This window comes from Leopardus geoffroyi, chromosome B1 (genome assembly GCF_018350155.1).
Source record: "Leopardus geoffroyi isolate Oge1 chromosome B1, O.geoffroyi_Oge1_pat1.0, whole genome shotgun sequence".
NCBI classification, from domain to species: domain Eukaryota; kingdom Metazoa; phylum Chordata; class Mammalia; order Carnivora; family Felidae; genus Leopardus; species Leopardus geoffroyi.
The window spans coordinates 202,822,229-202,828,703 of NC_059327.1; the positions used below are offsets into that span (position 1 = coordinate 202,822,229).

The following is a 6,475-nucleotide window of genomic DNA, read 5'->3' on the forward strand; positions in this document are numbered from 1 at the left end:
GCCAAGATCAACTCTGATTTCCAGCATTGGAGATTGCCCCTTCCCCCTCCCCTCCTTGAGCCCCTTCAGGGTCTCTCTTGTCCTGAGGACAAAGCCCAGTTGCCCCCTGCATCCTAGCGGGGGCTCTGCTGGCCTTGCCCGCTCACCTGCCCCATGAGGGTCTGATTTCAGTGCCGGCTTGAGCTCGCCCCGGGGCCTTTGCACAAGCCCCGCCTGTGCTGCAGCCCGCCGTCCTTCCTCCTGCGCTGCCATCCAGGCTGGCCCAGCTGGGAGCCTGTCACAACCCCACTGGGATTAGGTCTCTGTAACCTCCCTTTTCCCAAGGATCCTCAGCTATCCTCCCTTCCCGCGGCCCCCAGTGAGGCTCCTGGGGCATGTCTCCACCCACTCTATGGTGAGGTCCCCGGGACCACAGAGCGGTCGCTCAAACACGGTTGTCGAATGAGCCAAGCTGGAGCAAGAGGGTGGCGTTCGGGGTGTGGGCGCAGGTGGCGTGGGAGTGAGGACGCGCTGCCCCGGGGGAGCGTGTGGCTCCGGGCTCGGGGCCGGAGGCGAAGGAGGCCCAGCCCCGTCTGGAGGAGGCCCCGACAAGGCCCGGACCTGGGGGCCTGGCCCTCGGGGACCAGCAGACACTTCTCGGGGCCGGGAAGGGCCAGGAAGGGTGTCCGGGTGGGGGAACCGCACAGACAAGGACCCAGAGGAAGCAGGGTGAGGGGCCCAAGGGGCGATCTTTCCCGGCGATGTCAGCTCAGCGACGTCACATGGGCCGCCTGAACCGGGCCTTGGAAGGGTCTTTCTGCCAAAGACACCGGCGGAGGCTACAGAAGAGGTTCGCTCGGTGGGGCTCGGGCCTGGGTTTGGGGAGCACCGGGAGACGGGGGGAGCGTGCGGGCGGCAGGAAGAGGCCTGAGAACCTGCCGGACGGAGGCTTTGGGCCACGCGGGGCGTGGAGGTGCGTGGGCCCCGTGGGATTCTCAAAGACGCCCCGACCCAGGGCCGGGTCAGACCCCACCCGCGCCCCGCGGGCCAGCCCTCCGGCTCCCCTCCGCTCCCCTCGCCCCGGCCAGCGCCCCCCGCGCTCTTGCCCTGGGAACCTTCCAGCTGAACTTTGCTGGGGCTGAACTCCGAGTCACTTCAAGGCAGTTTCGATTAAAACACAAGAAAGAAAAGAAAGGAAGGAAGACAAGAAGAGAGAGGGGTGGGGGCGGCCTGCGCGGGGAATTCCGCAATTACCCTTTGAAATTAGAATATTCAAACAGATGTTTCTGTTTTCATCCTGTCCTGCTCTCTTTCCAATCCAGTGAAATTAGGTCCAAAGTCATTATTCACCTAATCACGCTAATAGTTTAACATCCGATCTGCCCTCTGTCCAGACGGGGAGGGGAGTAGCCGAGGCTCGAGTTTAGCACTTCCTTTCCACTGATCCCTTAATTAAGTGGCATCTGTTCTAATACAAGTTAAATATTGCAGTTGACTTTATTTTCTTTCTCCTGGTCCTCCGGGTCCTGAGATGAGGGCAGATAAAGTGAAACACATTTGCTTCCCGGGAAGGAGGAAAGGACACAGAGCTGCCTTTCTGGAAACGCGGCCCATCAATCATAAACTGATTACAAATTCGTCACCTTGAATCAATTTCTGTTCACAAGTTCAAAAGGCACTATGAGCTCGGGGCTATCTGGAATATTCTACATGTGGAGAGGATTAACATTTGATCGAATTCCTCCTTCTGAGCGGGAGACCGGTTTGGCCGAGCTTGGGGTGGGGGAGGCGAGTTCGAGACACGTGGGCTTTCACCTCCAAGAGCGGGCGCCCCTGCGTTCCCAGGCCCCCCTCCGCCGCAGGGAGTCTGGCTGCTGCGGGGAGGGGTCCCGGGCACCTCGATGTCCAACCCGATCTTGCCCGAGGCAGTCAAATCGCACCGTGGCATCATCTCTCATTGACGGAATTTTCCTTAAGGTAACTGTCCTGAGGGTAGCAGCACTGTGAGAGAGACAGAGAGAGAGAACCGCTCACCAGATGGGAAGGGAAGGACGGGCTCGTCCCAAAGTCCCCAAGATGCCCTCGGACTTCCGCCCCCATTCCAGAACCTCAAGAAGGGGGACTTCTGTCCCCGTGTCCTGAGGTTTGGCGAAAGAAAAACCTTAGCTTATCAACAAGCCAGGCCTCTGAACGGCCTTGTCCTAACTCAGGGAGATGAGGTGGGGGTGTCGGGGTGGGGGGGGGGGCAGGGGAGAGGAGGCAGAAAATCCCACTTCAGAGGGCTCCCGCTGGACTCCAGGTCAGACACATTTTGAAGAATGTTACCATTTTACCCCTGGAAAAGGGAGAGGAAGGGAGAGGGTGGAGTGGGGTTGGGGTGGGGGGGGGGGGAGAAGGAAGGAAAGAGGGAGGGAGGGAGAGAGGGAGTGAGGGAGGAAGGAAGGGAAGGAGGGAGGGAGGGAGGGAGGAAGGAAAAAGGGAGAGAGGGAAGAAGGAAGGAAAAAGGGAGGGAGGGAGGAAGGGAGGGAGGGAGGGAGGAAGGAAGGGAAGGAAGGAGGGAGGGAGGAAGGAGGGGCGGAGAAAGGAGAAAGGAGGGAGGGAGGGAAACACCGGGGCTTGTGGCCATCAGGGCCCCTGTACCTCTGCTCCGCCCTCCAGGTGGGGTCCTGGGCACATGACAGCCCCCACACCTGTGCCTCCGTCCAGTCCTTCTGGGCGCGGGGACCCTACACCCGGACAGCCCCGTGGGCACGCGGGGTCCGGGGGAGGGAAAGAGGGGGCGTCCGGGCCACCCTGGCGTCAGAAGGGGGGGGGGGCGGGGCGGTCGGGGCACGAATCCAGCCCCCGCTCCCTGCACGTGCCGCCCCGGCAGCCTCCCTCATGCGCTCAGCTCGTCCAGACGCCGGAACCCTCCAGCACCATTGGCGGGAACGTAAACTGGTGCAGGGCCTTCCTCTGAAACATTAAAAATAGAATCACCACGTGACCCGGCAGTTCCACGTCTGGGTGTGTTCCCGAACTAATTGAGAGCAGGGGCTCGAAGACAGGCTCGCCCGCCCAGGTTCGCAGCAGCCGAGTCGTGGGGGGCAGCCCGGGGGGGGCCTATGGCCCGGGTGGGGGGGGGCACCACCGCGCGGCCCGTCCGGACAAGGGGGCGGCATTCAGCCTCTGGAGGGAAATTCTATCGCTTGCGGCACCGTGGAGGGTCTGGGGGACCCTCGGCCGAGTGACACAGGCCAGTCACAGGACAAGCACTCGCAGGACAGACGGGCAACGGAGGGGGGCGCCGCGGGCGGCTCGCGGGACGGGCGCTGCCTCCGCTGGGTAAAGCACTCCAGGACCGGCCGTGCCACCCTGTGCCTGTGGCACCCACTCAATAAGAGATCGTGTTTGTCGGGTCTGGTGTTAAGTGTGCTCGTTTTGTTCATTTTCACCCCCTACTGGCCTCTTCTGGGTGAAAGTTCTGGGGAGAAATCTTCCCCGGGCCGGAAGTCTGAAACCCACGTGTGGGTCCGTCGTGAACGTCACCATGCCAGGCTCCGCTCAGGGGCACCAGCGTCCCCCGGGCCTGCGCCGGGAGACCCTGCTCTGGCCCCAGGCCCTCCTGTCCCAGATGAGAAAAGCGAAGCCCCAGGAGGGAAGGAGGGTCTCCAAGGTCACCCAAGGTTCTTCCCTGATGGCACGAAGGGGCCCCTGGCCCCCCTCCTGCCGGCTTGCCTGTTGCTGCTGAATTTACATCCGGGACCCTGCCTTCCGCACCCCTGAAGTCCACTCCCGGAATGCGGAATGTTCCAGGCCACCGTGGGTGCCAGAGACGGACGTGGCCACCGTCCCCGGTTAGCTCTGAGCCGAACGACCTCCCGGGACCTAGAAGCTGGTGTTGCGGCTGCGGCTGGGGTCGGGAGAGAGAGGGACCACGGACGGGGAGTCCCCGGGGAGACAGCTGGGAGGGCAGGAAGGAGGCCTTGCGTCCCGTGGGGGACGCGGGCCCAGTGCTGCCCGGCTCCTCGCTCCACACGGCTTGTCCTCGGCTCGCACAGGCGCTCTGGGAAGGTCAACCGGGCGAGCAGTCCCGAAGGCCCTGGGAGTTTGTGGGTGCGTGGCAGGGGTGGCCTCGTGCCTGTAGGACACCTCCAGGGGGTGGGGGACAGGAAATGCAGCGTGGATGGTCCGGGCAGAAGCCGGGCAGAGGAGAGCACGGGATCTTCCAGGAGCTGAGAGAAGTTTCTTCGGAGGGTGGTGGACGCTCTGGAATCTCGGTTGCTGTGCCTCCGGGGGGCCAGCACTTAGCAGGTGCTCCCGGAGCATCATCCCCTTCTTCCAAGAACAAGCAAGAACACTGGGGACTGGGCACAGGTGTGGCCGCCTGGGGCAGCAGCCAGGAGGCAGCAGGCAGGTGTGGGGGGAGGTGAGATCGGGGTGGTGCGTCCTGAGAGGCGGGAGCTCCTTTGAGCTGGGAGGAAGCCAGGGGTCTCCCTGGAAGAAGGGGTGTTTGGAGCTGCACCTTGAGGAAAGCTCAGGCCCGGTGGACAGAGAGGCCACTGTTACTCTTGGCAGGTGTAAGTGATACGATGCTCGGGGGGTCAGCGGGTTCTCGGTGGCAGAATGACCTGACCCCGGACCGAGGTCCTTGTCCTGGACCTGAGCCGCCCGGGGGTCTGGCAACCAGGGCGGGTGGGGAGACGACTGGGCAGCCGCTGGACGGGAGAATGCCCACCGCCTGCCTGAGCAGAGAGCTCCACCCCCCTTCCTCTGGGGGCTGCAGCCCCGGAACCCGTGGGGGAGGCGGTCTGCTGGCCATGAGGGCACAGGGACAGACAGACTCTGGAGAGACAGGCCCCAGGTACCAGCCAGCGGCCCCGGGAACCCAGCCCCAGAGCCCCGGGTGAGGCTGGGTGCCCTGAATCGCCCCCACTAGCCTGGGGGTGCATGGAGGAGCGGTCAGAAAGCTCAAGCCTCCCCATCTGTCTTTTTCTGCCTCAGCCCTGGATCTACTTTGGGTTTAATTGTTCTGTTTTCCCCACAAATTGTCATTTCTTTACAGAATGACGATGACAAAATATCCCAAACACTGTCTCCGGAGGCAGCCAGACCAGGACATTGGCTCCTTCAGTTTCCAGCTGGGGCTTTAGCTGTGGTTGTTGTGTGGCCTCAGTTTCCTCATCTGTATAGTGGGTTGTCCTGAGAATGATATGAAGGTCGGTTCAGATGCCAGCTTGGCCCGTCTCGGGGGATGTCCAGTGCCACTGGGGACGCACGGGGCCCGGATCGGTCTGTGGGAGCTTCCCAGCTGAGCCAGGGTTGGGTCTGGCACGGGAGGGGATCCTCTGGCCTCCGTGCCTCCCTCTAGCCCTGGAGGTGTGAGCTCAGATCGGGAGTCCACGCGTGCAGCCCCTGCACAGACCCCTGCCGGCATGGGTCCCCCGGGCACCGTGCTGATGCAGGGGCATCAGGAGTGCCAGGGAGAGCCGGCCTGGGGCTCAGGACCCGTCCCTCTGTGCCCTGGGAGAGAGTCGGGAGCGGAGGGGTGGGTCTCTCCCCGGGCTCACCCAGCCCGTGCCTCCTCACCCCCTCCCGGCTTTCACAGGTCCGCCAGCCATCAGGGCAGGAGGGGACCCCGTGGGATGCTCAGTCCAAATGACCTACTGCAGGGCACGTCCTGCCTGAGTGTCTCCAGCGACGGGCACTCCTCACTTTCCGAGGGTCCCCCTCCCCGGACGGCTGTTCATTAAAGTGCCCTCCTCCCCGTGCTCCCCCAGCTTGGGCCCCACAGGCGTCCTCAGCCCTAATCCCCGACCCCCTAGGGTCCCCACCCCAGCCTCCACTCCAGCCCTCCCATAACCCGGGGCTGCCGACTCCTTTAGACTCAGCCGACACAGAGGCTTCTAGTGACTTCTGAAGCTGCATGGGGCAGCTTTCCGCCAAATTTGCTTTTGGAAAGAGCTCTGGGCTTGGGGTCAGGCGACCCCTGTCCCTGTCCGGCCCTCCACCGAGGACTCCTGTGCCCTGGGGCGAGCACTTAACCCCTGGCCTGTGATGCGATGGCTCAGAGGGTCTGAGCCACCCACTTGGCACACGGCTCGAGGAGCAGACCCCGGTGAGCGTGTCCTAAGGGGCGAAGCAGCTATCACCCGCTGTTTCCACCTCGGCCCAGGGGCCCGGGCCTGGAAGAGGAAGGACACCGATGGTGGTGGGGCCCACCCAGGCCCCTTCCAGGGGCCATAAGCAAGGGGCTGGCGTACTTTACGCCTTCCAGCCATCCTCACGGTTACCCCCTTTTAGAAATGAGAAAAGATCCACAGAGCTAAGACCTCAGCCCTGGCACCTGCGAATGTGACCTTACCTGGAAATGTGTCTTTGCAGAAGTAACTGAGTTAAAGTGGGGTCACACTGGAGCAGGTGGACCCTGCGTGTGACAGGCGTCCTTACGAGGAGAGAGAGGTTTGGACACGGATACGCTCAGGGGGGAGGGCGCGTCATAGTGGAGGCGGGGCGC

General features: G+C 63.1%; 1 long non-coding RNA gene across 1 annotated transcript; it reads right to left on the bottom strand.

Moving 5' to 3' along the window:
- Window positions 1–1,457: 1,457 nt before the first annotated feature.
- Window positions 1,458–3,055, bottom strand: LOC123583748. The gene is made up of 2 exons (XR_006704993.1): window positions 2,620–3,055; window positions 1,458–1,980 (listed from the first exon to the last, which is right to left on the bottom strand). It is a non-coding gene; the product is annotated as an uncharacterized LOC123583748 (long non-coding RNA).
- Window positions 3,056–6,475: the final 3,420 nt, after the last annotated feature.